Raw genomic sequence first — 20,352 nt, 5'->3', positions numbered from 1 at the left:
CCACCCCAGTGTGACATCTGGCGGGTCTTTGGGAACAAGCAACCTTATCAATCCACTAAGATGACTGATGAGAACCTCCTCAGTAATGGATTGATCTAAGGCTGCTGATTCCCCAAGACTCCAAAGGTACAGTTCATCCCAACCAACAATATTAGATCAATCCACTACAACAACTGAGGAGGTTCACAGCTGGTGATGTGACTGGTATTCTGAGATGAGATAGACTCTAAAGAATATGTCAAATGGTTTACCCCACAGACTGGCGGTACAGTTGCAATCTCTTGTGTTCAATCTGAAATTTCACCAAAGGGAAAGTGTGGCTCCACTTACAATTGGGGAAAAACAACTTTTTTTCTCCCATGGAAGTGCTGAGTCTGTGATCTCAGTGTCACTGTCAGACATCAGGGGGTGCTCTGTGCCTCACTGCCAGCTTATGTTCCTATTTATGCTCGATCCCTTTTTTAAAATCCTGTTTAACCAATGCAGAATGTATGGACATATGCTATGTATTTACCGGACAGTTTGATTATTTGCAGAAAACTGATCCTCTGCTCCACTTACAAGTGTTCTTTCTTCCCACAGCCCACTCCCAAGGCATATACGAGGTGGACAAATAATATGACGCCTACTTTAACCCACTGCCTGCTGTGACTTCCAGCCTGACCACTGCCTACACCGTGCCCAGGACTTGTCCATGTCTCCTCCCAGCCACATCCACAGAAATAGGTGTGTGTGTTTTTCTTTAAAGAGAACCTGTACCGAGTAAAAATATTTAAAATAAACACATGAGGTAACTTCAAATGAACATTAAATAGTTACCTTGCCATCAGTACCTCTCAGAAGCTCACCATTTTCTTCTTACAGTGATCCCTTCCAGTTCTGACAATATTTTGTCAGATCTGAAATGTATCAGTTGCTGTCAGTAAAATATCAGTTGCTGTCAGTTATAGCTGAGAGGAAAACTGGTGTACCAGGTAATGTCCATGTTTCCCTATGGCTCAAGTGGGCGATGTTACAGTTTAACTGTGTGCTGACCAGAAAGCTGTTATGGGTAATGGCCATTTTCAAAATGATGGACGGAAGATTCCCTTGATCACAGTGAACAAATAGGACGCGGGACAGGAGAAAGACACTGAGGTGTACACTACATGAAAGGTAAGTATGACTTGTGTATGCTTATTTTGACTTTTAATTTTCAGTTCAGCTTTTCTTTAAGGGAGGGAGGGTTCTAATTAATAGAGGCTTTTTTTTTTTTTTGAAGACGACCTTGCTGGATAAATAGACAGTAAATGGAACGGCCAGACAGGAGCCGGATTCAAATCTCTCACTGCAAGCTGTGAAAACTGGCACCAGAGTCCGTTTTCCAATGCTTGCCTGAAATGTCTGTATGACATCTGTGGCTGACTTAACCTTTGCTTAACTGAACTGAATCCTTGGTAAGCACAGGGTTAAACAGACACATTGCCAAATGCGGTGACCTCCCGGTGGTATGTTCTATACTGTCTGCCTTCATTCTATTACTGCATTTTCATAACCAGTGTCCATTCTTACAGTGAGTGCTTTCAGAGTGCACAGCTCATAAGTCAGTTTTAAAGAGTCACTGCAGTGACAAACAGCAGAATGCAGTAAATGATTCAGGATACCCATTTTTTTCAATTCAATATCCTGGTCTAGGCTGTTAAGTATGCAGAATAATCTCCCAGAGCATTCTGGGAGACCAGTTTTTTTTCTACTGGCTATAAAAAAAGAACATTCTGCAGATGATCACCTGACAGGACTTAAGATGTCGCCACCTGTGGTAAATTTCAGAATGTAAATCAGGGAGGTACAGACTAACCAGCAAGTTCATGGTGAACCAGAACTCATTGGAGTGTGTAAGGGGCTACATTGGTCCTAAAAGCCCCCTTACTAAAATACTAAGGAAAACAAGAGTTTGCTTTCTTAAAACAGAAAGAATTTGCGATAATTCAGGTTGGAGTGAGCTTAGTATTTTAGTAAAGGGGCTTTTAGGACCATTGTAGCCCCTCACACAATCCAATGAGTTCTGGTTCACCATGAGCTTGCTGGTTAGTCTGTACCTCTCGGTGTTACAAGCCCTACTTCATAGAGCCAGATTAATCCATGCCATGCACTGATGAGGATCAGTGCATGGCATGCATGTTGGATTATTATGGCTCTGTACAAATTAACAAGCTGACACATCATTGCATTCCAGTGGTTCTGGAGGTGTGTTTAGCTTCTAAGGGCAACAATGGTTAATTTGCATATATTCAGTAGTGATGCACTGGGAGACATCTCGGAGCTCACTGCAACCTGAATTATCACAAATTCTTTCTGTTTTAAGAAAGCAAACTCTTGTTTTTCTTAGTGTTTAAATCAGGGCGGTTTCCCCCTGCAAGCGGTTTCCCCCTGCAAGCGTTTTAAAAAACGCTCCAGAACCGCTCTGGTGTGCACCAGCCCTATGAGGGAACTTCATAAATGTGTCTTGCTCCTGCACTTTATGCCGCAGCACATGGCCTCCTGGGCTGGCCATCGTTCTCTGAGTGATGTAAAGGGTGCAGAAGCTATCTCTGTTGAATGGATTATTGTTTCCACAAGCAGGATCAAAGCCTATTCCGCATTTTATATTGGAGATTTTAGGTTATTCAATCTCCACAGTTAAAGCAATCAGATGACCTCGCTAGTGGTGTGAAAATGTACGGCTAATCCACAGTAAATTCATAGGCTTCCTGCGGTGACTGTCCTTAAGGTTTGGAATATAAAATGAAAGTAATCAGACAACACTGGCTCCCTCTGCAGGAAATGTTGGTAGTTGCACAGTGTGGCCTAATAATACAGTATTACAGTTGAAGACGTTTTTATGCTTGGTTTCTGTGAATTTATGCAACTACAGTATTAAGGAAGTTCTATTATTACCAAAATTAGGCTTAATTGAAAAAGAACTTTAAGATACATTAGGAAAACATATCCTGAGGTTAGTGCTGTCGCCATTTATAAGACGTTATTTGAATTCTTTGCAATGTGCCTTGCAGTGTTTACTACTTCCCTTAAGCCTCATTTACAATTTGTGTGCTGCTTAACACATGCGTATAGCAACATACGTTGCACGTTATATCATATCCTGATATGTACACAATCATTTGTGCGCTATCCAGAATTGTACTTCCCTAGGACTGTCACTGGCACAACAAGTAGTAACAAGACTGTTATGCCTTTCAAAAATGTACAACTATTTTTTTTTATTTTGATTCTGGGCTCTTATTACTGTGCTAGAGTTTAAGCATGTAACATTAAAGTGAGATGAAACTCCATGTTAACTGAAAAAAATAAATTATCCAATAAGAAATTATTTATTTAGCTTTCCTATCCTGTTGTTGTTAGTGTTCACTGTCACATTTAAGAGAAATGTGATATGAAAAAAGAAAATAATATTTCTGCTGGTTTTTATCTTTACTGTTTTTCTGTGATGCCAAAAGTGACATCACTTCTGGCCTTTTTTTTTTGTATCCCAGCTCAGTGTTAATTTACAGTTTATTTTACAGATTACTGTCTCTCTAGACAGAAAACATCACCTAGATAACAGGCTCCCATCACACTGTGTAAACTCTTCAAAGGGGCGAGGATTTAATTACCTTTTGGTAGTAGCAACCTTATCTCATCTGAAATGGGAAGTTTCTGTAATTTGCATTTTGAAATGCACACAGACCAGGTAAAAAAAATAGGGGACATATAGAGGTTTACATATATAATTGGGGCACTAACTATAGGCATTTTTCTTTTTTGAATGTTACAACTACCTTTAACGGGCGCGAGAGTAGATGTGTAGAAACGTGTCACGGAGCTACAATAAAATGGCAGCCATCCATACAGGGATCAAGTGATCCTTTTTTCCTCTCTCCATCACTGTCCTCAAATTTTAATAATCTTCCTCATTGCACTTTCACTTAGGCCACTTCACTTTGAAGCACCCCACTGCTTCTAGGGGGTTAAAACGTGTCTAAATTGAATGGCATATGTCTGTTGAATTGCTGCTTAAAGTGTACCTGAGGTGACACGTGAAATGATGAGATAAACATGTTTATGTAAAGTACTAAGCATATTAATAACCAGGCTGTTTTACTTGTTTTATTTTTCTACTTGAAAGAGTTAATATTTAAGGCACGAAATTACAGCTTCTGTCTTGTCAGGAGCTTGTCAGGAATATAGTAAACATCATATATGCTGATAAGTATTTTTTTCCTACATATTTCATTTTTCTACATATTACATTTTTCGACATATTTCTGAGTGAAGAAGGAGAGAGAAAAGGGTCAATATAGTTCATGTTTTTTCATTTAGGGGCACTTAATAGACTGCAACTGAGCAGAGACAACAAAACATTCAATCTACTTTCTAAATGTTTAAATATAAAATAAAATCCTGGGATGTCTAAAAGTCATTTTTAGGAGTAGGAGGATAAATACAATTGTTTATCTCATCAGTTTAATTTCACCTCGGGTTCACTTTAAGGCCCCTACACACGATGGACTGAACTTGGCTATGGCAGACGATAGCAACAGCCATGGCTTGAGAATTGGGGGAGGGGGTATGGGGGTAGGCCAGCGTGGGTACAGCAGCTGCAAAACAATCTTTAAAGTCAATGGGAATCGATTTAAAAAAACAAAACAAAAAAAAAACCAGCCAGCTACCTACCTAAGGAGAGAGAAGGCTCTGGGTCCTATTGAACCTTCCCTCTCCTCTCTCGGCCCCTGTTCCAGTGCTGGCTCCCCGGTAGCAGTATTCAACCAATTTGGTCAAATACTGCTCTCTTTGCCGCCGAAGGAGGCTTCGGGAGCCTGAGTGCTCCCAAAGACGGGCCACTCCATACTGTGCACTCGTGAGGGCCCTCTCTCGCGCACTTGCGCAGTATAGAGCTGCCTATCTATGGGAGGACTTGGCTCCCGAAGTCCCTCGTGGCGGGGGAGTCAAACTTGGGAACAAGTGCTTAACAGAGGGAGGGGCCCGGGTAGTCACTATAGGACTTAGAGCCTTCCCTCTCCTTAGGTAAGTATCGGGGTGATTTTTTTTTAATCAATTACCATTGACCGATTCGGCACATCTGTGTGCAGGCAGTGCACTGCAAGATTACTGGTACAACTGCCAGCAGTGTGCCGTGCATAATGCAATTAGCGTGACCCACGGTATATGAGTATCGCAATCATTATGCCGATAATGTGCAGTATGTACTTACCGTAGTAACGTGCGGTACACTAGTGGCCATAGTAACAGTATTATTGTTGTATACTACCTGTGCAAAGCAATATTATCGCTGCTTCATGCATCAATCCCTAATGCTGGGCATACATGGGTCGATCCGGCGGCCGATTAGCCGCCGGCGGTCCTTATCAGCCGCTCGATTCCCTGCCATTGTCCGCCTGCGGAAATAAAGCGGGCGCGGGTCGAGCAGCTTGATCGGGCCAGCTGAATATTATCAGCTGGCCGATACACGGTACAGAAACGTACCGTGTATCCCCAGCATAATGAAGTAATATACACATGAAAAATACTATCTTTGAGTGAGTCAGCATTATATTTTTCAGTATAGTAGAGCAATTTTTTATACAAACCAAAAAAAAACCCTTATCAGAACTGCTAGATTTATATTCTTCTGGCTTGCCACACACATCCTTTTTCCTTTTTACATTCCGACTAATGATTTACCTGGAATCTTTCATTGAGTGTTTAAACGTGTCTTTAGCAGCAGGATCTGCTAAATTTTGTTCAAAGCTCAGAGCTGCTCTGACGCTCGAGTGAATATGTGAATTATTGTACCTTTATACTAAACAGACCCATACACCCCCCCCCCCCCCCACACACCAAAAAAAAAACAGTCCACAAGGCATTTTTCTGTGCTGCTTTTTAGCCTAAGTGGATCTTAATGTTCCGTCCCAGCATGCTTCATCGTTTGATCCCTCACAAAGGGAAAATTCTCACCCTGAGCAGAACATGGATTTCAATGTTATTATACAGCCTTGTGTGGTGTCAAGCTGTCATCTTAAATGGTTCAAATATAGAAGATTTTTGGGAAATGGAGCTTCACATAGCTTACGTCTATTATTCAAAGGTAATAAATTATACAAAAGGAGAAGCAGACATTTTCATGCCTAAAGCCTTGTGTACATGATAGTTGAAACTCGACCGAAACGGCAAATAACAACTGCCTTTGCCGCAAATCTAGCATTTGTGCAGTGGCCCCCAGTGCCTCAGCCTGCCTGGTGGATTAATGTGGTTGAGCGCCAGCCGAGAGCACTAATCGCTCCCCTAACACCGCCACGTGACGTCACTTCCACTCCACTCTGTTGACTTTCCTCCAGCAGGCTAGCGACGCATCTGTAGAGTGTCTGCTATCTAAGGCATCTCGGAGACGCATGTCAGGCACAAGTGGAAATGGGTCCTGAGGGGATTTTACTGTATTCTTGCGCAGTGCAAAATCCAGTATGACTGATGGGTTCTTATTTTGAAACCACAAAGTACATTTCAGACTCTGGGGCCATATGCAATTCACTTTTCATCCTGAGTTTTCTCCTAGGAGATAGTTTTCATCTTTAATTTATAATAACTTTTTAGTACTTTGCAATGGAAAAAGTACTAAAAAGTAGGTGAAAAAGTACTATCAAAATTATTTTGATTATTTAATTGCTTGCTGGTGGTTACATAGTTACATAGTTATTTTGGTTGAAAAAAGACATACGTCCATCGAGTTCAACCAGTACAAAGCATTTTATTGATAAGTTTGAAAAAAGTGAATTGCATGTGGGCCTCTATCTTTAATAACTAAGGCACACTGATCAGCAGACCTGACCAAATGTAATAACTGCTGGCAGCATATTCAGAGATGTTGGTTTCACCCCTAATCTTGTTGCTTTTATGTCTGTTAATACAACCTTTCTAACAGTGATAGTATACTAAAATATCGTCTATGGTCAACACATTAAACAGAGGTAAGTATCAATTTTTTTACCCCTCTCATTTCAGGTTCTCTTTAATCTTCCATACAACAATTAATAAATAGGTAAAATAGATACTTTGTGTGTAGTTTCAAGAAATCTTTCACCTCTTCCAACAGCATTTCTAAAAAAAAAAAAAAAGGCTTGCAAATTTAGGATTTTCCACGGGCCACTCAAGGTTGCGTGAGATGAGGGAAAATCCAAAAAGAACTACTTTGGTGGAGAATAGGGTCTAATGTCGACAATATTTTTACAGTAAATCTAATTTCTCAAAGCACACTGTGCTGAACAATAGGGTGATTTATCAGTGGGCTAGTTAAATAGAGGGGGCATGCTACCGTAATCAGCTCCACTTGTGTAAATACCTTTAACAGAAGTTTTCTCGTTAACCCAATCCATACCAAAGGAAGTCCTGATCAGAGGAAAGATCATTGAAATAGTCAAGTAAATTATCTTTTCATGAGTAAGCCATGAGAACTACCAAAATTCCAGAGATGTTTTAAAAGGAACGTCTTTGTGGAAAGTCAATTTTGGAAGAATGCACTCTGTTTAGTATATGCACCTACGATTAGGAGATATGTACTTCTAAATTCCAATCGGCAGAGAAAATTCTATTAGAAAGCCTATGCCTAAATTTGAATTTGATTATTCTTGGTGAAAAACATGGCTGAACAGGGATGGAATAGAAAGCAGACCTATACTTTTTAACATTTACAACTGACACATCATTGCATTCCAACGGTTCTGGAGGTGTGTTTAGCTTACAGGGACAAACAAAGGATGATTTGCATATTCAGCAGTGATGCAGGCCAACTTTTGTTTTGCATAGCATTTTAGTAAGAGGGCTTTTTGGCCCTTTTCAGCCCCTTACACACTCCTAGGAGTTCTGGTTCACCATGACCTTGCTGGGAAATCTGGATCAAAAACAGTAACCTTCATGAAAATAATTCAACAAATATGTCTACATTTGTCTATGCATGACAACACTTGTCCTATGCAATTCTAAGGAAGCTGCCAAGAAAGGACTGATTAAAATAGCTCCATTGTGATTCTTGGGCAGCATTCATTGAAGACTATGGTAGGGACTAGATTGTGAATCCCTCTGAGGGACAGTTAGTAACATGTCTATATTTTCAGTACAGTGCTGCAGAAGATGTCAGCACTATATAAATACTAAATTATGAAAAAAAGACTAGGGACCTTAGCCCCCTGCCCGGCCCCCTGCCTGTCCCTGCGGCACATGCGCAGTAGCATGCAGGGACACACACAGGTACATGGACGCAGAGACATTAGGGTTTCATTATAGAGGATGACCGTTTTTGTGTTCATCAATCAGACTTTAAAGGAAATCTGGAGTGACAACAAATTAATTACCTCATCAGTTTGCATCCACCCTCCCACTCCTAAACATTTTTTTTTAGAATCCCCTAGTTTTCATTTCTACTTAAAGGGACTCCGAGCAGTGCAGAAACTATGGAAAGATGCATATCATTTTAAAGCTCTCTTTCTCCTCTTTCCAATGATATATAAATCACCACCCTACACCTTTTAGTTTTCACTATTTTTGCGATTGAAATCGCTGCGGCCACGATTTCAATCGCGAAAATAAAGAAAACTAAAAGGCGTAGAGCGACGATTTAGGTGTCGCCAGAAAGAGGAGAAAAAGAGCTTTAAAATGATATCCATCTTTCCATAGTTACTTGTATTACACAGGACGACACTTTCCCCAGTGTCAGCAGCTCCATTCAGCAGAAAAAGTCGGCCTGTGTAATACAATGTAACTATGGAAAGATGGATATTATTTTAAAGCTCTCTTTCTCCTCTTTCTGGCGACACCTAAATCGTCGCCCTACGCTTTTTAGTTTTCTTTATTTTCGCGATTGAAATCGCGGCCGCGGCAATTTCAATCGCAAAAATAGCAACAACTAAAAGGCGTAGGGTGGTGGTTTATATATCATCGGAAAGAGGAGAAAGAGCGCTTTAAAATGATATGCATATTTCCATAGTTTCTGCACTGCTCGGAGTCCCTTTAAAAGCTGAAAAAGTAGGTTTAATTGTCTCGGCTATATGACACAGTTATTCAATATATTTTCAACTACCCCCCCCCCCCAATAGCTGTTCTCTGTGAAGAAGGGTTTTATAGCTGTAAATCCTTATGTGTGGGTGAGGGTTGGGCTATAGTCCACCTAGGTCCTGACTGGAGAGAAACTGTCACATGCTTACCTGACTGCTTAACTCTTTCAGGCACAAAAAGAAGAAAGGAACACACCCTAATTGTTTGTATGATTGGCACAGTACATATATACAGTACATATACACATCACCTCAGGCACACTTTAAATGCATTCTGTGATAAGAAAGTAGTATTTCTGTGTCCCAGTAGAATTACTTAAAGCAAACCTGAATTGAATACAATTTTCCGGGAGTCTCATATTGTTTTCAATTTAAAGGGTATCTAAACTGATTCGAAATGTACCAGGTGGCTATGTGTGGGGCTTTTTCAGTGACCCCTCAGCTTTGCTGGATTCCCCTCTGTGTTGGAGCTATGCCACCATTCAAAGCTCCAACTGTACCCAGTGTGAGCAAGGGTGACCTTTTTGATCGCGCTCATGAACGGCTGTTCAAGGCACAGGCTTGATGGCACACCGGATCATATAGTGACCTTGAAGGGCATAATGCTAGATACTTGACAGCCCCAGCTGGCCACCTCTGCCCAGAATAGTTTAGCTTTAGTATCGGGTTTTTAGAAGTGTTTATCTGCTATGAAAGAGCTTTATGGCTAGTAATAAGTTATCAGCGAGAGTTCAACTTCAGAAAAAGTGTAATTTACAAGCCTGGATTCTACACCCTTTTAGTGAGGAAAAAGAATACAAAAAAGTAACACAGCCTAGTTCATGTAGGAATGGGACTATACTTTATTATTATTATTTAATTAAATAGCGCCAACATCTTCCATAACGCTATAAATAATACAAAACAAATATTGAGAAACATATATAAATGAGAAGTTCAAGACACTGTACAGTCATGAATAAATAGTACAAGTACCAATACATACATTATTTATGTGTACATGTTCATATGGGAAATTACAGCAATATAAAAAGACACTAGGAGGAGGTCCCTGCCCTTATGAGCTTACAATCAAGAGCAGGTATGGGCAAACTCGGCCCTCCAGCTGTTATGGAACTACAAGTCCCACAATGCACTGCAGGAGTCTGACAGCCACGGTCATGACTCATAAAGGCAAATGCATTGTGGGACTTGTAGTTCCGTAACAGCTGGAGGGCCGAGTTTGCCCATGCCTGATCTAGAGGGTGGTGGGATGGAAACAATAGGGAAGTAAACACAGCGGAAGGAAAGGACATGCATGTACTTACATGTTTATTGCATCATGTCACATTTCAGTTCAGTCACCCTTTAAGTGGTGAAGAGCAGAAGGTTTAATTTTTAGCAGACTTTTAACTCCACCTGTATTAGAGTTGTACTCTTTATGTGACAATGCAGAAATGGGGGGCAGCATGTTGTGGCTGACACCTGTCCGTAGTAGGGATTCTGCTCTCTGTCAGGTCAAGTTTACTCCCATCCTTTTTTACAAAAACATTATTCAGATGATTATTTTCCACAATGAAATGTCCCTAAAACATTATCATGTAAAATCTCCATTCGTATTGATGTGCCATGAAAGACGATTTAGGCAATAGGCAATATATGTGATGGTGTCTATGTAAACACAATGTCTGTGCTGCGTCTACATTAAAGGACACCTGAAGTGAGAGGGATATGGAGGTTGCCATACTTACTTCCGTTTAAACAATACCAGTTGCCTGGCTGTCCTGCTGATCATTCTGGCATCAATAGTATCTGAATCACACACATGAAACAAGCATGCAGCTAATCTTGTCAGACACATCTGATCTGCTTGTTTGCTCAGGGTCTATGGCTAAAAAGAATTTGAGGTAGAGGATCAGCAGGACAGCCAGGCAACTGGTATGCCTTACAATTAACCACTTAATGACACGCAGACTTATAAAAACGTCCTGCTAGAGCCTCTTAATGGCTCCAGGACATTTTTATAAGTCAGACAATGCTGTTGCCGCTGTGCGCGTGCACATGTGCGTGCTTGTGCATTCCCGTGCACGTCCATGTGAAAATAGTGCACAAAAAAACCCCACCCCCCAAAAAATACACCTATATTTCCAAATACTATATTGTCACCATACTTTGTACTAGGGAAATAATTAAAATCTTGTGATAACCAGAACAAATAGGCAGATAAAATGTGTGGGTGTTATGCACAGTAGCAGTGTTTATATTAAAACTATAGGGGATGAAATTGGAGAAATAGTGTATTTTTTCATTTTTTCCCTTGCATAGAAAATAAAGTAATTACTGAAAACAAATATCAACTCCCAAAAGCCCAATTGGTGTTGAAAAAAACAAGATATAGATCATTTCATTGTGATTAGTAGTGATTAAGCTATTGGCAAATGAAAGGGATGAGCACTGAAAGGTGAAAATCACTCGTCCGTTAAAGTAAAAACGCCTTTGGGGTGAAGTGGTTAAATAAATATGCCAATCTCCACATCCCTCTCACTTCAGGTCCCATTTAAAATGCCATGAGTCCAGTTGTCTAATGCTGTATAATGAACGCTTGACAAACGCCTGGATGAACGCCCACAAACACTCTATGCTCTTTTACAGATGTTTTTAAAATGTCCATGTAATCTAGGTCTTCAGCAAAAGATAACGTGCTGCATATTCATGCTACTGTTCACAAAAAAACTCAATTCCAGTGCAATGTTCCAGGTGCCCTTTGGTGACACTGATGCGGAGTGTGCGCAAAGGAAGGTTAATCATACTCTACACAAGCAGAAAATTATTATTTTGACATTTAGCTGAAGATACAAAAGTAGCTCTTGTTAATCCTGGGACTTCTAATAGATTTAATGCATAAGCTGTAATAAAGGCACAACATGCGCCTGCCAGGAGAGCGCACAGTGCCGGCTATACTCTTACCAAAGTCATTAAGATTAATGCAGCAGATAATTTAGGAAATATGTTTAAATGTAGCTGTCTGCACTGTATCAGGAGAGATATCACTTTACCCAGTGATTCATCAGGGGCTGTGGTAACCGAGAAGACATTTAACTGTTCCAGAGCCATGGGCCAGCCTAATCCTCTGCCTATATAGTGTTACACGAGAGTTCCTATTATCTATAATCTGAAACATGCAGAAGAATTATTCTTCATGGGTAACTGTGAAGTTATGTCAGGGCCTATGGAAAGGCCCTTGTTATATTCTGTTTCCATTTTGTCATACGTAAAGGCCTAGTTTATGAACAATGTAAAGGGGGGAAAGCGGTGCCAAGGGTTAGATAAAATGTTTTAAATCCAATATAAAACTGAGAAGGAGAGGTGGCTTACCTCAAGAATAGCATAATCAAAGATAATAAGAGGCGATCAAACCTCGGATTTTGATCGCAATAGGCATGGAAGATTGGCCCGAAGAAGTGGGCATCAAGTCCCACAAAACACGTCGCCAAACTGTCATTTAAAGAGAACCTGTACTGAGTAAAAATATTTAAAATAAACACATGAGGTAACTTCAAATGAACATTACATAGTTACCTTGCCATCAGTTCCTCTCAGAAGCTCACCATTTTCTTCTGACAATAATCCCTTCCAGTTCTGACAATATTTTGTCAGATCTGAAATATATCAGTTGCTGTCAGTAAAATATCAGTTGCTGTCAGTTATAGCTGAGAGGAAAACTGATGTACCAGGTAAATGTCCATGTTTCCCTATGGCTCAAGTGGGCGATGTTACAGTTTAACTGTGTGCTCACCAGAAAGCTGTTATGGGTAATGGCCATTTTCAAAATGGAGGACGGAGAATTCCCTTGATCACAGTGAACGAACAGGACGCGGGACAGGAGAAAGACACTGAGGAGTAGACTACATGGACGGTAAATATGACTTGTGTATGCTTATTTTGACTTTTAATTTTCAGATCAGGTTTTCTTCAAGTTTTTTTCAGATTATCTTATTGTGTCATCCTTGAGGTAAGCCACCTCTTGTTCTCAGTTTTATATTGGATTTAAAATATTTTATCTACCCCTGGTCACCTCTTTACCCCCTTAGCAGAACAGCGCGGCAAATAAAGACCTGCAGATCAGTGTGGGACTCGAGGCAGAGAGAGCAGCGCACAGTACCGCAGACGTCATATGCGGAAGTGACATCACACTTCATTTCCTGCATTTGAAGTAATGTGTGTGGTTGCTGTGGATGCTCTGATTAAGACTCACAGGATTTGGATTTCAGTGCCAGACCTGCTAGCCATGCTATCTGCTAGCATTTTGCGGATCTGCTAGCGTTTTTTGGTGTGCACCAGGCCTATGAGGAAAAGTTTGAACTGGGGATGTAATTTTGCTGGGAACTGAAGGGATATAATGTTAGTAGTGACTGCTGAGACAGGAAGAACACTGAAGTACAATATGAGTAATTAAAGAGGCCCATTAGTGACATATAGTACAATGCAGTAAATTATTCAGGATGCTCACTTTTATAGTAATTATCCTGGTTTCAGCATCAGAAACACTTCCTATATCTGTATATTGCTGTATACCTTTGATACATTTCAGAATGTAAATCAGGGTAAGGAAAGATTTTACAATGAACAGACACTGACTATCGTATATACTCGAGTATAAGCCGAGTTTTTGGGACCAAAAAAGTGCCCCAAAAGTGGGGGTCTCAGCTTATACTCGAGTCACAAGCAGAGTCCCCCCATACCGAGACATCTACCGCAACATAAAAATCACATCTGCACATGCAGAGTGGCGGTGCCTCTCTGATTATTGTCTGTGCAGTCCCCACGGCAGTGTGACAAGTGCTACTAGTAAATTGTAAACATTGTCGCGATCCCCCCAAGTATCCCCTTGGTTACTGGCTCACAGCATACCTCCTCGCAACAACTGCCCGCCCACCCCAGTATCACCCTGCATTTGTAAAATAGTTTGGCACCGTCGCTCACAGTTAGCGGTGCACGATGTGTGTGAGTAATGCCCTGCACGCCAAAGTAGCATACCTCTTTGTGATCCCTTAAGTATCCCTCGGCATTTACTGAACCACACAGTGGGCAGGTAACCAGGAGAAACTGAGCCCAACCAACTACTGTACATATGCCAGGAGATTCTGGGGAACCACAACGAGGTATGCTACAACTTCTGCTCTGGCAAGCAAAGGGTTAACAGTTTACCAGTAGCACTCATCACATTGCCAGGGGGACCATGCAGACAGTGATCAGAGAGAGAAATTATATAAACAGCTACATGCAAGGACAACCTACATTTATGACTAAATTTGTAACTATGAGTGCATGTATGTGCCTGGAATAACATGTTAACTACCTTCAAACAATGCTATTGTTCTACGCCATCAAGCATTTCTCACCCTCGGCTTATACTCGGGACAAGCATTTTTCCCCCTTTTTTTAGGTAAAAGTTGGGGGGTCGGCTTATACTCGAGTATATACGGTAAATAATTAAAAAAAATATTGTTAAAAAATAAATAAAATAAGCAGTTTTAATCATGATGTTATTTACACTACACTGCCTCTTCAAAGTCCGCCTTTTATAAATGGGCATGGCTATAGCAAATCCGCTATCAGTGCAGTGGTGCCATATGAATTTGGATCCTGGAGTAACGCCTTAACTTTGTTCCAGAGGACTGTAGAAAATTCTCAAATACATTTAGAAAATGTCAACAACATACTTTCCCAGAAACTAATAAAACTGTAAAGAAATGATTTACTGAAGGAGAACTGCTGGGAGGTGAAGCTGTGTTCATGTCAAATATTCGGATATGCTGAGAGAGAGATATTTATAATTCCCCTGCACACAACTGAATGTTTAGTACAAAGCCAGGTGATTAGTAAATCACCTCTTAAAGTGGACCTGAACTCAGAACTTCCTCTCCGCTCTAAAAGATATGCAAAAGCATAATACACTTTAAAGAAAAACATTTCTTTGTTACAGCTGATACAAATCCTGCCATAAAGCAGACATATTGTTAACATCCTGTGTTTACCAATTAATCAGCTGCTCTGCTGTGGCAGGCAGCTGACACAGCTGAATGATCAAATTACAACGTATGTTTTCCTTGTTTCCTGTGCAAGAGTTCAGGTCCACTTTAAAGGACATTTGCACTGAGAGGGATATGGTGGCTGCCATATTTATTTCTCTTTGGACAACACCAGTTGCCTGGTAGCCTTGCTGAACTCTTTGGCTGCAGTAGTGTCTGAATCACACAAATAGAACAAGCATGCAGCTAATTCAGTCACACTTCAGTCAGAGCACCTGATCTGCATGCTTGTTCAGGGTCTGTGGCTAAAAGTACTAGAGGAAGAGGAAAAGCAGGACAGCCAGGCAATTTGCGTTGTTCAAAAGGCAATAAATATGTCAGCTTCCATAACCTCACCACTTTATGTTACATTTAAAGGAGACCACGCAATATACAATACATGTTACCATTTGTACAATAAAAAATATCGATTATATTGAAAAATTAAATATTAATTTTTTTTCTGGGACTGAAAAATGTAATTTGCCCAGCTTTTATTCAATATTCTTCGATTGGCCACAGTGTAAAATTCTGATCATTGACCCCCCCCCCCCTCCCTCCCGAAAATTGAATGGTGTAGCATATATTGTAATTTTCTTGATTTATAGATCCAAGCAATTTTTGCAGAGTTTTATATTTGTTTTCCTCATATCTAGGGAAAAATTTAGCACACGTGTGATACATAGGCCAGATTTCTTAAAGAGACATCAGGCATTGAAAAGCCCTGGTCGCAGCTCCACTCCCAGCCGGTCTCCCGGGGTCTCTCCGTTGCAGCCGCCAACCCAGCAAGGTCGGCAGCTTCTCAACTGCATGCTCTCCTGGCCGGGAACATTTTGCACATGTGCAGTACTTCTGTGCAGAGAGCGACCGGTGCGGCTGCACGATGGTGCCGCCAACTTCGCCGGGTCAGCGGCCGCAATGGAGGGGACCCGGGAGACTGGCTAGGAGCGGTGTTGCGGTGAGGGACACATAAGCTGCCAGGGGACACCGGCAGGGAGGGGAGTTGCGGCGAGGGACACATAAGCTGCCAGGGGAGACCGGCAGGGAGGGGAGTTGCGGCGAGAGACACATAAGCTGCTGGGGGAGACCGGCAGGGAGGGGAGTTGCGGCGAGGGACACATAAGCTGCCAGGGGAGACCGGCAGGGAGCGGAGTTGCGGCGAGGGACACATAAGCTGCCGGGGGAGACCGGCAGGGAGGGGAGTTGCGGCGAGAGACACATAAGCTGCTGGGGGAGACCGGCAGGGAGGGGAGTAGCGGCGAGGGACACATAAGCTGCTGGGGGAGACCGGCAGGGAGGAGAGTTGCGGCGAGGGACACATAAGCTGCTGGGGGAGACCGGCAGGGAGGGGAGTTGCGGCGAGGGACACATAAGCTGCCGGGGGAGACCGGCAGGGAGGGGAGTTGCAGCGAGGGACACATAAGCTGCTGGGGGAGACCGGCAGGGAGGGGAGTTGCGGCGAGGGACACATAAGCTGCCAGGGGAGACCGGCAGGGAGGGGAGTTGCGGCGAGAGACACATAAGCTGCTGGGGGAGACCGGCAGGGAGGGGAGTTGCGGCGAGGGACACATAAGCTGCCAGGGGAGACCGGCAGGGAGCGGAGTTGCGGCGAGGGACACATAAGCTGCCGGGGGAGACCGGCAGGGAGGGGAGTTGCGGCGAGAGACACATAAGCTGCTGGGGGAGACCGGCAGGGAGGGGAGTAGCGGCGAGGGACACATAAGCTGCTGGGGGAGACCGGCAGGGCGGAGAGTTGCGGCGAGGGACACATAAGCTGCTGGGGGAGACCGGCAGGGAGGGGAGTTGCGGCGAGGGACACATAAGCTGCCGGGGGAGACCGGCAGGGAGGGGAGTTGCAGCGAGGGACACATAAGCTGCTGGGGGAGACCGGCAGGGAGGGGAGTTGCGGCGAGGGACACATAAGCTGCCAGGGGAGACCGGCAGGGAGTGGAGTTGCGTTGAGGAACACATAAGCTGCTGGGGGAGACCGTCAGGGAGCGGAGTTGTGGCGAGGGACACATAAGCTGCGGGGGGAGACCGTCAGGGAGTGGAATTGCGGTGAGGAACACATAAGCTGCTGGGGGAGACCGGCAGGGAGGGGAGTTGCAGCGAGGGACACATAAGCTGCTGGGGGAGACCGGCAGGGAGGGGAGTTGCAGCGAGGGACACATAAGCTGCTGGGGGAGACCGGCAGGGAGGGGAGTTGCAGCGAGGGACACATAAGCTGCTGGGGGAGACGTCAGGGAGTGGAGTTGCGGCGAGGGACACATAAGCTGCCAGGGGAGACCGGCAGGGAGGGGAGTTGCGGCGAGGGACACATAAGCTGCCGGGGGAGACCGGCAGGGAGCGGAGTTGCGGCGAGGGACACATAAGATGCTGGGGGAGACCGGCAGGGAGGGGAGTTGCAGCGGGGGACACATAAGCTGCCAGGGGAGACCGGCAGGGAGCGGAGTTGCGGCGAGGGACACATAAGCTGCCAGGGGAGACAGGCAGGGAGCGGAGTTGCGGCGAGGGACACATAAGCTGCTGGGGGAGACCGTCAGAGAGCGGAGTTGTGGCGAGGGACACATAAGCTGCGGGGGGAGACCGTCAGGGAGTGGAGTTGCGGTGAGGAACACATAAGTTGCCGGGGGAGACCGGCAGGGAGGGGAGTTGCGGCGAGGGACACATAAGCTGCCGGGGGAGACCGTCAGGGAGTGGAGTTGCGGTGAGGGACACATAAGCTGCTGGGGGAGACCGGCAGGGAGGGGAGTTGCAGCGAGGGACACATAAGCTGCTGGGGGAGACCGGCAGGGAGGGGAGTTGCGGCGAGGGACACATAAGCTGCCGGGGGAGACCGGCAGGGAGCGGAGTTGCGGCGAGGGACACATAAGCTGCTGGGGGAGACCGGCAGGGGGGGGAGTTGCAGCGGGGGACACATAAGCTGCCAGGGGACACCCGGCAGGGAGCGGAGTTGCAGCGAGGGACACATAAGCTGCCGGGGGAGACCGGCAGGGAGCGGAGTTGCGGCGAGGAACACATAAGCTGCTGGGGGAGACCGGCAGGGAGGGGAGTTGCAGCGGGGGACACATAAGCTGCCAGGGGAGACCGGCAGGGAGCGGAGTTGCGGCGAGGGACACATAAGCTGCCAGGGGAGACAGGCAGGGAGCGGAGTTGCGGCGAGGGACACATAAGCTGCCAGGGGAGACAGGCAGGGAGCGGAGTTGCAGCGAGGGACACATAAGCTGCCGGGGGAGACCGGCAGGGAGCGGAGTTGCGGCGAGGAACACATAAGCTGCTGGGGGAGACCGGCAGGGAGGGGAGTTGCAGCGGGGGACACATAAGCTGCCAGGGGAGACCGGCAGGGAGCGGAGTTGCGGCGAGGGACACATAAGCTGCCAGGGGAGACAGGCAGGGAGCGGAGTTGCGGCGAGGGACACATAAGCTGCCAGGGGAGACAGGCAGGGAGCGGAGTTGCAGCGGGGGACACATAAGCTGCCACGCTGGGGGGTATCCCTAGGTAAGTAGATCTGCTTTTTTTTTTTTTTTAAACACCTGATGTTTCCTTTAATTGTAAATCTAAAATAGAAAAAAATAATATAATGTGTGGCCACCTTAAAGGTAACACGAGGTGAAAATAAACTGATGAGATAAACAATTGTATCTATCCTTCTCCTAAAAATGACCTTTTTTTTTTAGAAATCCCAGTTTTATGTTATTTTTACTGTTTTACTGTCTCTGCTGAATAGGGCATGCATTGAAGTATGCCAGAGCTAAAATCTAAAAACTATTGACCCTTTCCTGCTTTCAGAAGCAATTATCTGCCAGGAAATAGTTTTATAGGTGTAAGTCTTTATCAGTGAGGGTTACACTATAGTCCGACCCGGTCCTGACCGGGACAGAAGCTGCTGCTACTTGCATACCATATTTTCAACTCTTTCAGGCAGATAAAGAAAAAAGGAACACAACCTAAATATTTGTAAGCATTGGCACTGTACATAAACATGTCTATCTCATCATGTCACCTCGTGCACACTTTAAGATGAAGGAGTAATTGCAAAATGTAAAGATATGACCACCAAAAAAGCTTATCTAGGACATTCAAGAGCTTGATGTCCAGAAAATCTTGGTTATCTTTCCTCATCTACATGTAAACTATAAACATAGCCATGTAATTCATCTAGATTAAACAATTCTCTATGTGGAGTTTTAGATGAACCTTTTGTGATCTTTAAGTAGCTGGCAGGCAGCACTAGCAGATTCCACAAATAACTAAACTTTGACATCGGCTATAGGAATTTCTAGTCCATGAAGGGACTAAGCTCTTGCCAAGGTAGGCTGTAGGTCCTGAGCTGTCAGGTCTGTGGAGCAGTAAATGATTGAGGACTTTCATAGGGACCTGACAATAACGTACAATATATCAAGCTCGTCATGTACTTATGCTTAACCTTCCATTTGCCAGACAGCTTGAGTGAATGGGGATAACAGCTGCCAATGTAGCTAAAATACAACTCACTGGCTAGAGAAAACCTACAAAGTAAAATTGCTTGAGGTAATTTTTCAGCAATACAATATCAATGCACAGGAAACTGTAATCATATATGAAAAGAAAAGGGTGCTTATCCTAAACGAAACATTGCATTCCTGCCATTACATCCCTACAACCAGCACTGACTGGAATAACCATATATGTTACTAATATTATACTTTACACTGAGGGGGGGGGGTCTGTCGATTATTATATTAAGGAATGGCACCTGATCTAGTCCTTTCACCCGATATTTTCAAACATTCCCAATCAATACATGTGACCTATTTCAGCTGGAAATTGATCGAAAGATTGGAAAGATTGATTGGGCTGCCATGCTAAAGCACCGATTCTCTTCCAATTCAATTAAGTTATTGAATCACTGGACCTCCTACATGCCTCCAGACAGAAGACTAGGGCTAACAAGATCTTGAATGACCCCTTTCGCCTGGCCAGACGCTACTTTAAATTCCCCTTCAGGTCTATCCTGACCAAAACTACTAGGCGCAAGAACTCCTTTTTACCTCAGGCTGTCCCTCTCTTGAACTCTAACTCCTGCAACACCCGTTAGTCACCGTTTCTACCCCACTGATGTCTCTGAATCTGACTTATCTTACACATATATATGTATTTGCAAATGTATAAATTGTGTTTACGCCAATGTTTGTTCTCTGTATCTGCACTACTATCGTCTGTAACTGCACTATTATCTACGCCACGTGTACCACAAGCAATT

General features: G+C 43.9%; 1 protein-coding gene across 1 annotated transcript in view; it reads left to right on the top strand.

The window, feature by feature from the left end:
- Window positions 1-20,352, top strand: part of ZNF469 (zinc finger protein 469) — a 160,297-nt gene that overhangs the window by 108,018 nt on the left and 31,927 nt on the right. The window contains exon 2 of the mRNA XM_068260641.1: window positions 583-726. The gene's annotated coding sequence lies outside the window, so the exon portion shown is untranslated. The remainder of the gene's footprint in view (window positions 1-582; window positions 727-20,352) is intronic.

Source organism: Hyperolius riggenbachi, chromosome 11, assembly GCF_040937935.1.
Source record: "Hyperolius riggenbachi isolate aHypRig1 chromosome 11, aHypRig1.pri, whole genome shotgun sequence".
Lineage (NCBI taxonomy): Eukaryota > Metazoa > Chordata > Amphibia > Anura > Hyperoliidae > Hyperolius > Hyperolius riggenbachi.
This window is presented reverse-complemented; position numbering and strand designations above follow the sequence as displayed.